General features: G+C 42.6%; 1 protein-coding gene across 9 annotated transcripts in view; it reads left to right on the top strand.

Moving 5' to 3' along the window:
* mapk10 (mitogen-activated protein kinase 10) overlaps positions 1 to 15,305 on the top strand; it is a 232,627-nt gene that overhangs the window by 76,550 nt on the left and 140,772 nt on the right. Inside the window, exon 1 of one of the 9 annotated variants that reach the window (XM_033024260.1) lies at positions 13,167 to 13,185. The exons of the other annotated variants lie outside the window; for them this stretch is intronic. The gene's annotated coding sequence lies outside the window, so the exon portion shown is untranslated. Of the gene's footprint in view, positions 1 to 13,166; positions 13,186 to 15,305 lie in introns of those variants that run through there. 9 annotated transcript variants of the gene reach the window in all.

Raw genomic sequence — 15,305 nt, 5'->3', positions numbered from 1 at the left:
TGCAACATAAACTTGGGAGCATTGTTTTAGTCTTTGCACCATTATTATATATATGTATAAGGCTGGAGTAACTCAGTGGGTCAGGCAAGATCTCCGGAGAGAAGGAATGGGCGACGTCTTGGGTCGAGACCCTTTATCAGACTGATGCCAGGGGTGGGGCCTGGACAGAGATAGAATGTAGTAGGAGACAGTAAGACTAGTGGGAGAACTGGGAAGGGGAAGGGGATGGAGAGAGAAAGCAAGGGCTATCTGAAGTTAGAGAAGTCAAAGTGTAAACTACCCAAGCGAAAAATGAGTTGCTGTTCCTCTGCCTCACCTGCAGAGGTTCACTTGCACCTCCTCCAACCTCATCTACTGTATCCGCTGTTCCAGGTGTCAGCTTCTCTACATCAGCGAGATCAATCGCAGGCTCAGCCATCGGTTCACAGAACACCTCCGCTCAGTCCGTCTTAACCTAGCTTATCTCCCAGTGGTTCAGCACTTCAACTCCCCCTCGCATTCCCAATCTGACCTTTCTGCCCTGGGCCTCCTCCATTGTCAGAGTGAGGCCCAGCACCTCAGCTGATTTAGTCCAGCATTTTGTGTCTACCTTCAATTTAAACCAGCATTTGCAGTTCTTTCTTACACACACATAAATATATATATATATATATATATATATATATATATATATATATTATATAGTCTAAACCTAAATATATATACGCTGGACAACTGTCCATATGGTGCCAGCGCAATAACCTGGCCCTCAACACCAGCAAAACCAAGGAACTGATTGTGGACTTTGGAAGGAGTAGGAGGGGGACCCACAGCCCCATTTATATCAACGGGTCGATGGTTGAAAGGGTCAAGAGCTTCAAATTCCTGGGCGTGCACATCTCTGAAGATCTTTCCTGGTCCGAGAACACTAATGCAATCATCAAAAAAGCACATCAGCGCCTCTACTTCCTGAGAAGATTACGGAGAGTCGGATTGTCAAGGAAGACTCTCTCTAACTTCTACAGGTGCACAGTCGAGAGCATGCTGACCGGTTGCATCGTGGCTTGGTTCGGCAACTTGAGCGCCCTGGAAAGGAAAAGACTACAAAAAGTAGTAAACACTGCCCAGTCCATCATCGGCACTGACCTTCCTTCCATCGAGGAGATTTATCGCAGTCGCTGCCTCAAAAAGGCTGGCAGTATCATCAAAGACCCACACCATCCTGGCCACACACTCATCTCCCTGCTACCTTCAGGTAGAAGGTACAGGAGCCTGAAGACTGCAACAACCAGGTTCAGGAATAGTTACTTCCCCTCAGCCATCAGGCTATTAAACCTGGCTCGGACAAAACTCTGACTATTACCAACCACTTCTGTTATTTGCACTATCAGTTTATTTATTCATGTGTGTATATATTTATATCATGGTATATGGACACATTTATCTGTTTTGTAGTAAATGCCTACTATTTTCTGTGTGCTTAAGCAAAGCAAGAATTTCATTGTCCTATACAGGGACACATGACAATAAACTCACTTGAACTTGAACTTGAACTTGATATACACACACATACATATATATATATATATATATATATATATATATATATATACACACACACACACACACACACACATATATATATATATATATATATATGTGTGTGTGTGTATATATATTTGGATATATATATATATATGTGCATGTGTGTGTGTGTGTGTATATATATATATTTAGTTATATATAGATATAATATAATATAATAATAGTGCAAAGACTCAAACAATGACCCCAAGTCTATGTAGTATGTAGTTCGGAGCTTAATTGGAGGTTGTAGTGTTTAATAGCCTGATGGTTGATGGGAAGAAATTGCTCCAGAAACTGGACCTTACAGTTTTCCAGCTCCTATACCTTCTTCTGAATGGCAGGAGTGAAATGAGAGTGTGGCCAGGTTGTGCCTGATGATGCTGGCTGCCTTTTTGATGAAGTGCCTACTTTTTGTGCTGGCATCTTTTGCTTCCTATATACGTCTGGTTTGAAGAATAGTCTCGACCCGAAACATCACTCATTCCTTTTCTCCAGAGATGCTGCCTGTCCCACTGAGTTACTCCAGCTTTCTGTGTCTATCTCTGGTCTGCATCTTGTTCTTGTCGATGTTGTGCTGCCCTGTTGCCCCAGAAGATTGTAAAAAACAAACAACAATGCGCAAAGACTAAAACTATAAATGTATATATATATATATATATTAATTTCATTGTTCTGTTTAAGAACATTTGACAATAAAACACTCTTGAATCTTTACTTCTTTAAGCTTTCATAAATGATGCCAGGTTCACCATACAAGAACATTTAGGATGCACATGCCACCTATCTTCTACATAGCTTTCAATAATCTGTGTCACCTTTTCCACAATGTTAGATTAGCTGATTGCTAGAAAATAAATCTCTCACGGGTTTGATACTGTTAGATGTCCCCAGTCAATCAGATTGATTGTATGATCGATTCTAACACTGGTCCTCCCAGCTAGAAGTTCCATGGAACAGGTACGAGGATTTTATTCCCTCAAGCCTGTTTTGTCACATAACAGGTTCAAAGCCTAGCTGTAACCTATCCCCATTGCTCCATACATCTTCTTTTCACCTAAACCACATGAAAACTTTATAAATATCTGATTTTAAATGAATTTGTTCTAATATCAGTTGTTGTTTATGGAAGGGGCTTCCAAATTCCCTGAAAATCCTGTTTCTAATTTCCAGACATTTTTGGAATCTCCAGTCCTAAGCAACCAAACAATCTCTCATGGGTTTGATACTGTTGGATGTCCCCATTCAATCAGATTAATTGTGTGATGGATTCTAACATTGGTCCTAGCTAGAAGTTCCATGGAACAGGGAACCAAACAACAGTTCTCTCCATGTACCCTAACAGATTCCCATAATATTCTAAACGTTCAAATCGTTTTATCACTTTATCTTCCAGATTCCTGGCAAATAACTCTGGTTTGCCTAGTCGCATCCTTCAATCCTCCAAGTTAATTCTGACACATCTATGTTTCATTTTCTTCAAGGATATATCCTTCATGCAGTGTGCTGCCTGGAACGGCTCACTATGGTGCAGGATGTGATCTAACCGCACTGTCGGTACCTATAGCTGCAGCAAGACTCCTCTCCACTATATAAAAAGCATCATTCCAGTCGAGGTTTTGACCATTTCCTGTATCTGTACACAAACTCTAATGATCCAAATACACAATCAGATTTTGGGTCATTACTTCAAGGTTATTAATATTTTAAAAATACTGTCATATCCTTAAATCCAAGGCAGGTGACCACACATTTACCTACATTGAAATCCATTTGCTATTATTTATTCCATTAAGTTAATCTATTAATACCCCTTTGTAATGCTATGTTTACAATGACATTACTTATTGAGCCTCCTGCTTTGGAGACAGCAGCAGGCATGGATGTGTCAGGTAAGTAATTTATCAATACTGAAAATGGTCATGGCTTTTTCTTTTAATACAGATCCTTCAATTTATATTCCTGCCTTTTATCCCCACACTTGGCTGTCTGTAGTCCAACTAATTTCCTGGCCTTCCATTCCATGAGCTTCAAGTTCAGTTAGCAATCTCTTTACCAGATATTTTCTTGAAATCCAGATGAATAATATCATAGATAAGATCATTACTTTAGTCATCAAGCCCGTAAAGATTAACTGGGCATAACATACACTTCGCGAATCTAAGATTTCCAGATCTATTACAACTGTTCCCATTTGCTTCCTCTTGTATTTGTTGTTACTGTCATTGCTTTGTTTAGCTGCCACCCTTCTTCCTGTTCATTATCATCAATGAAAACAAAGACTTCACTTCCAATGCCATTGTGAAGTAGCAGTTGGGATATTTGGAAACCAGGTGGTAGGAGAATGTCTGATGAAACATTGAGGAAGTTGTGGGTAAAGGCAGATCGATACTGGGAAAAGGGAAGTAGGAGAATGGGAACTAGTGGAAGGATAGGAGAGTCCTCCTTCATAAACTCATGGCTTTTTCACCAATCATCCCATCTGTCGATCTCATCTCAAAGTCTTGCTCCCAGCTCATCATCTCCCTGCTTCGCTTGGTGTTCCTGATCTTCCCCACCAAACTGGTGTATGGATTGTTGGAAGGATAAGAGGGTGAGGGAAGGCACTGAGTAAAGTGTTCATCTAACATCTAGCAAAGGTGGACTGAAAGAGGAGACCGACGCAGTGATCTTTCCTCAGCCCTTGCTCCCCTGCCCACCCGTTCTGCATCTTCCTTCCTCTCTCCACCATCAGTTATTCTGAGCATAGGCACAAAATGCTGGAGTAACTCAATGGGTCAGGCATCATCTCTGGAGAAAAGGAATAGGTGACATTTTGGGTCGAGACCTTTCAGACATTCTGAGCATCTTGGACTTTTGCCGCTCTCTTTACACTCCTGCCTCTCCACCACTGTACCCTCACACTTCTACTCACTTTCTGTTCTTTACAAAACTATTGTGCTGTTGCCAACCATGTGGAATACTTCCCCCCACACTCACCTCCAATGTTTCACTTTTCAGTATTCCCACAGCAGTTGGAATGGGCTCCACTGCTCCCTCAAAGCCACCGTTTCCCATACACTCACCACCCTCTATGTGAGAATGTTGCCCTTAGGTTCCTATTAAACATTTCCCTTCTCACCATAAGGCTATGCCCTCCAATTCTTGATTCCACTACCCTGGGACAAAGATACACTGTGTACTTACCCTACCTATTCCCCTCATGACTATATACATCTCTATAACCATGTGAACTTACCATGTAAGCCTGAGGGAGCATTCATGGCATGGGTTTGAAATGTAATGTGGAAGATGACACCAGTGATGTAAAGCCCTCCCTCAGTGTTTCACTGGGGCGTCAGTCTTGTTTCTGTACTCAAGTCTCTAGACCTGAATCTGGTGATGTTCGGACCACCATCTCAGGCAGAACTAACATCCCCAGAGAGAGACGACTTCAATTAATCTTAAATTAATTCTACATCATATGGTTAAAAAGTAATTAGTTAGAAAGGGCAAGAATGAGTGAAATTCAAATTAAACCAAAGTTAAAAAAGCTAACCGAAGGCATACTTTAAAGATTTGTGATCGTAGCGTTTCTAATGAGCAGTTTGGAGGGAGATTCTGGTTTTGTGCTTGTAATTATCACTTGTCAGACAGAGGCCATGCCCAAGTATTAGTAGTTGTAGGGACATGTCAGGAACCCATAGTTTATGACAGTACGTTATGTTTCAGATTAGTGGTTGTATGCAGCAAAAAGCTTATTGTGCTCGTAGAAAATGCTTTAATTGCTACTTAAGGTGGTCTAATCAGTGCCTTCGATGTTTCTTGAAAATGATTCAAGATTATTCCCTGTGTTGAACAAGAATGTGCAGTAAATTAGCATGAATAAACCTCTGCTTAATTAAAAGCTACACTTAATTACAATTTGTGTGCCTAACTGCATTGACATTTGCAAAACCAACATCCATTAAATTTAGTGTAAAAAAACCCTGAATTTACATTGTGTCGAACCACATCTCCCAAATTAATTTCAATGCAATCTGTTTCAATGAAGTACTGCCATGTCATGTGAAAGGCAAGTTCAACAGTGGCTTTTCATACAATAAGTCTACATGAGCAGAACGCAGAGCAAAGGAATTACCTTCATATTTATTTTGCTTGATGGCCCATGTTGCCATAAAATCTTGTGTTAAGTTGGAACTGGTATAAAACTTCTTTGCTAAAAACGATAACCATTGAACCATTGGATAGGCTTTGAGTCCAATCAACGAAGAAATTGGATACTCTGCCAAATGTGTTTGAATCCATTTTGAAGATCTACCAAGTGGATTACTAAAATTGTAAGATTATCAGAAACCAGGAGCTGGTGCAGACCATTCGGCCCTCCAGTCTGCCCTTCCATTCAACATGATCTTGGCTGATCTGCTTGAGAACTCATTCCTGTTCTGTGCCAATTTCTCTCACCCTTAAGTTCCGTGATGTTTCTAGTATTTCTTTAATTCCTCTTTAATAACCCTAGTTGTCTAGCCTTTACAACCCCCTGGGCAGCGAATACCAGATTCATCGCACCCTACAAGAAGAAAACGGCACAGTGGCACAGCGGTAGAGTTGCTGCTTAAAAGCGCCAGAGACCCGGGTTCAATCCTGGCTACGGGTGCTGTCTCTATGGAGTTTGTACATTCACCCCATGACCGCGTGGGTTTTCTCCAGGTGCGCCAAAGACCTAGAGGTTTTTAGGTTAATTGGTTTCTGTAAATTGTAAAAATTGTCCCTAGTACGATAGTGCTAGTGTACGGGGTGATTGCTGGTCTCCGTGGACTCGGTGGGCTGAAGAGCTTGTTCCCACGCTGTATCTCTAAAGTCTAATGTAAAGAAGTTCCTACGCACATGAGTTTCAAACGACCAGATTCAGATTCAGATTAGTGTATTGTCACAAACACCAGGGTGCAATAACATTCTTTGTTCACATGAACTCACAGAGCAAACAGAATATATGCAGTAATAATACAGTAAATACAATGAGTGTAAACAGCAGAATCATGCAAGATTGTCATGTAAAATCCAAGTAATGCAACACTATATTAAAGTACATTAACAGTATAACGGGGAGGTAAAAGTATGTGGCATGATTTCAAGAAGGAGGTGCATGGTGCAGGAGTCAGATAGCAGTGGAAAATAATTTGTTCTTAAGAGTGAATGTCTAAACTTTCAAGTTCCTGTCTTTCTCCCAGAATGTAGAAAGAGAAGAGAGACAAGACTTTGCCTTCCATCACAGTGAGGAGGAGATTCACTGTGATGGATGTTTGTGTAAACTGTGTTAATTGTGTGTCTTGGTAATTGTTTCTTTTTGTTGTATGACTGCAGAAACCAAATTTTGTTTGAACTTCATTTGAGGTTCAAATGACAATAAACTAACTTGTAATTGAGAAAAGGGAACAGTCAGGGGACAGGCAACCTCGATGATAGTTCCATCTTTCTGATGCATCTATCATTAAGGATGCTTGTTTCCCTGGCTGTTCCTTTTTCCCTTTCTACCTTCTGGGAGCTTAAAATCTTGAAAGCTTGGACGTCCAGACCTAAGAACAACTTCTTCCCCAATGTTATCTGACTCCTGAACCATGAAGAGGGACTAGGTGAAGAAAGTTAACTAATCTCTGCAGTTTCAAGCAGTCAATAGCATAGCATTTGCCAGACCAGGCTGAAATGCATTCTGTCAGAATACTTTCTATAGAACATCTATAGAACTTTGAGGAAATCTTCGTGGACATGTTGAAACTTCACGAGCACATAATTACGCTGGTGTAGTTTCTTGATCACCATGTTAGCATGTAAAGATCAGGTTAGATTGCCCTTGACACATGGTACTGGGTGTGGGATGTTTGATGCCTTGGAGCTGAGACTCACATAATCACATGACCAGTGCCTCAGAGGGAGAGTGTTATCTGATGAATGAGTGTGTTATCAATGAATGATCGTGGGAAGCTCATTAGCCTCAGTCATTAGAGATACAGTTTGGAAATACAGTATGCCCCTTCGGTCACCGAGTCCATGCCGAACAGCGAGCACCCTGTATACTAGCACAACAGTAGGGACAATTTACAATTTTACCAAAGCCAATTAACCTACAAACCTGCATGTCTTTCGAATGTGGGAGGAGACCAGAGCACCCGGAGAAAACCCATGAGTTCTTGGGGAGAACGTACAAACTCCTTACTGACAGCACATGTGGTCAGGATCAAACCCGGGTCTCTGGCACCGTGAGGTAGCAGCTCTACCGCTTCATCAATGTGCTGACCCAACCAGGTGAGGATAGTATGCTGCAGGTTCTGAAGAACGGTAGTAAGGAAATAAGGGGACCAAAGTGATTTAGGGTGCCAGCTAGTTGCTCATAATTAACATTTTTTGCTTCATGCACAAGCATGAGGCTTCCTGTGGCTGAAATGTCAGGCATGGTGCACTGCTTTTTTAGGTTCAGTGTATAGCACAATTACTGTTTGCCAGAGTGGAATCAGATCATCCTATATCACTGGTCACTCAGAAATCCAAGTGGCACTTCCCTTCATACATTTCCTTTGTGCACAACAGTGGTTTCTTATTTCGGAGGCAGATGCAGTGTGCCACACCCAATTCAGGGCTTGTTTGGAGTGTTGCTGGAAGAAATTAAATCAGGTTGATCTTGGGTGACATCAGGGTCCTATCCCAGGGCCCTTACGATCAACAACATTCATAACCCGGGAAGGGCATACTGTGAATCAGCTAAAAAATAAAACCAAGAGAAACAGCTACATCTGAGGACTGAATGCTTAAAAATAGATTGAATTATTCAAGTAAACTTGCACATACTGCTGTGTTCCCGTTGGATTCCTTAATTATTGAATTCCTAATTTTGGCTTTGCCCCTAATAATGCAAAGCTGTACCTGCAAAGAGGGAGAGAGAGAGCTACTTGTAATAGTAAGCAGAACGTGAATATGTGTTAGTAATATTGCGCATATTACATGCTGCAGCGAACTCAGAGTAAAAGAAGTACCTCAACATTTTAATGATGAATAAAATAGCATTTCTGAATAACATTACAGTTAGCTTAATATAATTCCACCAGCAAAGAATTCCACCAGCGATTTCCAATATATGTTTGACCATTTAAAAAAAATGATTTTTGAAAATTGTTGTCAACTAATCTTTCTTAACCATGCTACCTTGGAAGAGAAATAATTGATTGTCAAAGATTTCAGAGTTGGTATGCATTCACTTTCGGGATTTTGTTGCAGGTTAAAAAAAAATGGTGTTATTTCCGACACCAAATAATGAAAAATGATCTATCTCCTCTATTTAAATATTTTTGAATTAGGTTTGAAATTGTAATCTATCGATCGTATCTCCACGATAGCTGCAAATTAAATGAATCGTAAAAAAATACAAGCTTTTCATCTTCTTGAGTTGGCACTATACAGCACCAGTTAGAAGGCTATAGGCTGTAGATCGCATGAGACACAGTATGCCTGTTATATTGTTTAAGAAGGAACTGCAGATGCTGGAAAATCGAAGGTACACAAAAATGCTGGAGAAACTCAGCGGGTGCAGCAGCATCTATGGACTGAAGGAAATAGGCAAAGAAGGGTTTCGGGCCGAAACCCTTCTTCAGACTCAGACTTCAGACTCAGACTCTTCAGGCTTCAGCCTGTTATATTGCTGTTCACCTGATGAAAGCAAACATTCGATGTTTTATTTGAAGATTTCTGCCTTATTTAGTCATTGTGCTCGTGCAACTGAGAGAGAACATTGGTGAGGGGTGGGAAACCCTGCCAGGCTTCATCCTGAGCATAATTACAAACCGAAAGAAAACACCATTTGAGGAAGGGGAGAGTGTGAATGTCAGGGGGTGGTGTAGCAGAGGAGAGGCTGTTAAGCCGCTTGTACAGACAGGGGCCCTCTCCAATGAGTGAAATGGTGTAGTTACAAGCAGTGAAATAAACCTACAAAATGAATGGAACAGGAAAGGAGAGTATATGAAAGTTTAAAAAAAGGATAAATATAATTGGTTTGTGAATAAAGTTATGAGTAAACAAAATCTGGCTGAAGATAATTAAAAACAAACTGCAGTTCAAAAGGTACAGCTATACGCAATGCGTCAATATGAAACAAATACGCAATACTATGTTATAAGGAAGCTCATATGGTAGAGATTACTGAGGTGGCTGCAGAAAAAATTCAACATTGTAGAGTAGCTGCATTTACGAGGTGTATTTAGGAAGGATTACATGAAGGCTTTCGAGAAAATAATCTGGCATTAGTAAAACAGAAATAGAATTTATGTGATTGGAAGTAAAATATAATTACCTGGAAATTACTTTGGATACATTTTTATCAGTACTATGTGATCACAAATCGATTTAGCCCAGGATAAAGAGTATTTATACCCATTTCTGAGTCAAATAACAACAAATCATGAGATGTAACTGGGCACTTTCTGTTCTGATTCACCCTTGCCATGTCCATGTGTGTTCTGTGTTACTTGGGTGACATTATTCTTCATGCATAGCTCCTTGTGGAGCACTGCATGCAAGTTGGGCCATGTTGGCCCAGGACACCCATCATCAGACACTCCCAGGACAACCTGATCTCACTACTTCAGAACTGACCAGGGAAAGCTACTGATAAGTGAAAAATTGACCTAGATGCTCAGGTCACCACTAACATCAAATTATCCTGCACCTCAAACCTCCAAACCTGTAATGCCCCCTCATGTTGCCTTTGCTGACCAAAGCCCCGTACATCTTGATGCCAACCTCCAGTCATGATCTCCTCAAACATAATTCTTGATTCTGCTCCCAATGTCTCTTCTAACCAACACCCACACCCAACCCACGTTTCCCAACACTGCTGGCTCGTCTCCCTATTTCAAACCACCGAACACAAGTTGGTGCCCAATTCCCACTCTGATTTCCCTCCCAAATCCTTAACCACTCACCCACAGCTAGGATCCAATTCCGACCTTGGTCTCTTATCAATCTATGAGCACTTGTTCATCAGCTGGGGTTTGATTCCCATCGAAATTACCTCACTGGTCCCTAACAACCCATTCACAAACAGGGCTTCAATTATCCCCCCCCACCCCATACAACATCAACTGGATCTCTAGTCAACCTCCCAGGCTGGGCTTAGGGAGAACTTTACCAAGCAGTATATTCTGAAAGTTGACAATGTATATTGCCCGTTAATTTTGCCTGAACTTTAATGCAGTGGAACATCCACAGAATAAATGATATTCCACTGCGGTTGAAGCGGGGAGCTGGTTTTATCATAGTATTTTCTTTGTATGTCGCGGTGGCATTGGAGCTGGGATTGGATCGCCGATGGCGCACAAACTTGTCGTTCTAGCAGTTGCTTGGCCATAGGCAGGGTGGTGGGGGTTCGCCGTGGCATGAGTCGTTCGGCCGAAGATCCCAGGAGAGTGTCGCGGACAATGTTTTGTAGGTTACGTAGGTCGAGATAGACATCGGAGCCGGCCCTGTGTGAGCGTTCCATTAGTTCTGTTGGACTGCAGGTACTCGGGGCTGCTGGTGGTGTGGTGAAAATCCCAGTGTTTCGCAAAATCCTTGAAGAGCTGACTGGAGAATTGAGTTCCATTCTCTGAGAGTAGCGTGAGGGGTGCTTCGTGGACAGAAAAGTGGCAAGTGAATTTTTGAATGACCATGGGTGAGGTCGGGCTACTGAGCAAGTCGATTTCAAACCATCCTGAGTAGGAATCGACTAGAACTAGGTATTGTTTGCCGTGCCACTCAAAGATGTCGGCTGCTACTGTGGACCAGGGTAAGTCCGGTGTGGGGTGCAGGAGAAGTGGTTGTTTATGTTGATGCGGGGTCAGGCTGTTGCAAATCGGGCAGGCAGCAACTTTCTCGAGAATGTAGTTAGCCATATCAGGCCAGAAAAGCATACCTTTTGCTTGTTGGAGGGTTATTTCTGCAGGAGGATGGCACCCATGGACAATATCAAAGTACTAGTTGTGAAGAGATGTCGGGATAACTGCTTTATATCCTTTCATTATAATGTCGGCTTGAATGACCAGTTTGTCGCGGACAGGGTAGAATGGGTGGATAGCCAGGGGCAGGTGGTGCTGTTTGTCTGGCCAGCCGCGGTGGATGACCGTGGCAGGCGATTGTAGCATTTTGTCCGCAGCTGTTTGTGCCACTAGGATGTCTAAGCCCGCAGATGGAAGGCAGGAGACCATCACAACCATGTACCCCTCGTGCTCACCATCAGACAGGCGTTTTTCGCAGGTTGGGCGAGGTGCCCGTGAGAGGGTGTCAGCTAAGTGCATGTCCTTACCGCGTTCATAGATATACAATACAATACAATACAATTTATTGTCATTTGAGCCTCAGTGAGGCTCAAACGAAATTCTGTTTCCACAGCCATACAAACAAAGACAATTCCTAGACATACACACAATTTAGTTCACACAAACATCCATCACAGTGGACCCACTGTGATGGAAGGCAAAGTCTTTTCAAAGTCATACTTCTGTAGTTCCATCATTATGTGTTGTAAACACACTGGTGCCGTGTGGATCGGTTTACTGAGGATACTGACCAGGGGCTGGTGATCGGTGTCAACCGTGATCGGGTTGCAAAAGATAAAGTCCTTGAATTTCTTACAGACAAAAGTTACCGCAAGTAGCTTCTTCTCGATTTGAGCGTAGCACTGTTCTGTGTTGGTCATGGTGCGGGAGGCATAGGCAACCGGTCTGGGACCCTTCCCGTCGTCTTGTAGGCAAGCGGCACCCTGTCCATACTGGGAGGCATCACAGGTGAGGGTGACGGGTAACCTGGCATCAAAGTATGTGAAGGTTGGTGCGCAAATCTTTAGTTGTTTGAGGGTTTCAAATGCCCTCTGCTGGTGCTGGTGCCAGGACCAGTGTGTATCCTTGTGGGTCAGTTGTCGCAGCGGGACAGCTCGCTGAAGTTTGGGATGAATTTTCCCAGGTAGTTTACCATGCCTAGAAATCGCTGTAGAGCTGTCACATCCATAGGTGATGGCATTTTGTTGATGGCAATGATTTTAGAAGGGTCTGGCCTGAGGCCGTTATTGGTGAATATGTGACCCACGTAAGTCACTTCGTCGACTCGAAACCTGCACTTGAGGGGGTTGAGTTTGAGGTTTACCTCTCTGGCCCGATCCAGGACCTGCTTCAGGTTTGAGTCATGTTCTTATGCATTGCGCCCGGCGATCAGGATGTCGTCCATGATTATGTTGCATGTGTAGCCAGTAAAGAGTTGTTCCATAGTACGTTGGAAAATTTCACTGGCTGAATTGATGCCAAATGGCATTCGTAAGAATCGGTAGCGTCTGAAGGGCGTTGTGAATGTGGTTAACATGGAGGACGCATGGTCTAGCGGTATTTGCCAAAATGAGTTAATTGTATCTAGGACAGAGAAGACTGTGGCTTTACCCAGGTTGGCTGCGACCTTTTCCACCATCCACATCGGATGGTGTGGTTGTTTGATGGCAGTGTTTAAATCATTGGGGTTGATGTAAATCCTTATTTTGTCTTTGTTCTTCTTGACTGCTGCAACCATGGTGGAGACCCAGGAGGAGGGGTCGTTGACAAGGTCAGCCAGCTCTCGGAAGCCACGCCGAGCTGGGTATGAATGGCTGGCAGTTTAAATGTTCTGGATTACTTATGGAATAAAGACTAATCTTTCACTATGTATGTTGTCGTGGATCATTCACAAATGTGGTGTCAGAATCTTTGAGCAATGTCTCCAACTCTTTTGCCTGAATTTATTTCAGTTTATTTTTTATAACGGACCATCGCTCTGTTGTCATGGTGTAAACCCGATCCTCTGATATTCGACAGTGAACTTGCTGAACGTTGCCGAATGGTGAATGAATAGTGGCACATGAGTATTGAAACATGTAGACAATGGCGAAAAATAATTGCAATGACAATAATTGAGAAGGATACAAGTACTGTATGACACAAAACCAGAGTAAGGGATTCAAGAAAAGCTAGTTCTGATCTAACCTTGGAAAACAAAATGACAACAAAATATGGTAAGCAGTAAGGAAAAGATAGTTTTCAACAGAACCCAAGAAACATCCCGCTAAAATGTAAGAACTTCAGAAGAGATAAGAGGCAATGCAGAGCAACTAATTAAACAATTTAAATGATAGAGGAACCACACAATTATATTGGGGGCAAGTATGACACAAAAGACAGCAGATCATAAGTCCATAAGTGATGGGGATAGAATTTGGCCATTTCGCCCATCAAGTCTACACCTCCATTCATTCCTGGCTGATCTATCTCTCCCTCCTAACTCCATTCTCCTGCCTTCTCCCTATAACATCTGACACCTGTACTAATCAAGAATCTATCTATCTCTGCCTTAAAATGTCTTATCCACTGACTTTGTCACTCTGTGGCAAAGAATTCCAGCCAGTAGCAAAGAATCTCAAGATGCTGGAATCTTAAGTAAAAAACTCAGTGGGTCAGTCGGTATTCACGGGGCAGAAATGGACAGATAATGTTTTGGGTTGGGATCCTTCAGGCTGATGGAGTAAATGAATGAATGAATTAATACGTTTATTGGCCAAGTATATACATACAAGGAATTTGCCTTGGTGCTCTGCCCACAAGTAACAACAGGACATACAGTGAAAGTTAGGAATGACACATAAAACAGTAACATTGATAATAAAACATTATTGATTAAACATGTGAATTAAATAAAATACCAGAGCAAAAGGAGGCTACAGATTTTTGGTTATTGAGTATTGGCTACTACTCGTGGAAAAAAGCTGTTTTATGTCTGGCTGTGGCAGCTTTGACAGTCCAGAGTCGCCTTCCAGATGGAAGTGATTCAAAGAGTTTGTGGCCAGGGTGAGAGGGGTCAGAGATGATCTTACCCGCTCGTTTCCTGGCCCTTGCAGTGTACAGTTCGCCAATGGAGGGAAGGTTGCAGCCAATAACCTTCTCAGCTGATCGGACGATTTGCTGTAGTCTCCGGATGTCATGCTTGGTGGATGAGCCACACCAGACTCTACGATGACGGTATAGAATTGGACCATCATTGCCTGTGGCAGATTGTGCTTCCTGAGCTACTGCAGGAAGTACATCCTCTGTTGTGCTTTTTTGACTGTGGAGTTGATGGTAGCCCCTCCATTCTCTGGATGCTTTTAAGAGAGAGCTAGATAGGGCTCTTAAAAATAGTGGAGTCAGGGGATATGGGCAGAAGGCAGGAATGGGGTACTGATTGGGGATGATCAGCCATGATCACATTGAATGGCGGTGCTGGCTTGAAGGGCCGAATGGCCTACTCCTGCACCTATTGTCTATTGTCTATTTAAGGTCCTTGGAAATGATGGTTCCCAGGAACTGCAAATACTCCACAGATGTGACTGTGGTGTTGTTGATGGTGAGTGGGGTGAGGGGAAGGGGAGCTCTCCTAAAGTCTACAATCAATTCCACTGTCTTAAAAGCATTGAGCTCCAGGTTGTTGCGATGGCACCAGGATGCTAGCTATGTCACTTCCTGTCTGTAGGCAGATTCTTCCCCATCCTGGATCAGTCCAATCAGAGTTGTGTCATCTGCAAACTTGAGAAGCTTGACAGAGGAGTCAGTGGAGGTGCAGTCCTTGGTGTAGAGAGAGTAGAGGAGAGGGGAGAGTACGCAGCCTTGCGGTGTTCCTATGCTGAGGGTTTGTGGGTCCGAGATGTGCTTTCCCAAACTCACACGCTGCTTCCTGTCTGTCAGGAAGCT

This window comes from Amblyraja radiata, chromosome 1 (genome assembly GCF_010909765.2).
Source record: "Amblyraja radiata isolate CabotCenter1 chromosome 1, sAmbRad1.1.pri, whole genome shotgun sequence".
In the NCBI taxonomy this organism is placed as follows: domain Eukaryota; kingdom Metazoa; phylum Chordata; class Chondrichthyes; order Rajiformes; family Rajidae; genus Amblyraja; species Amblyraja radiata.
Note: the sequence above shows the minus strand (reverse complement) of the source record. Positions and strands in the feature narration are given on the sequence as shown.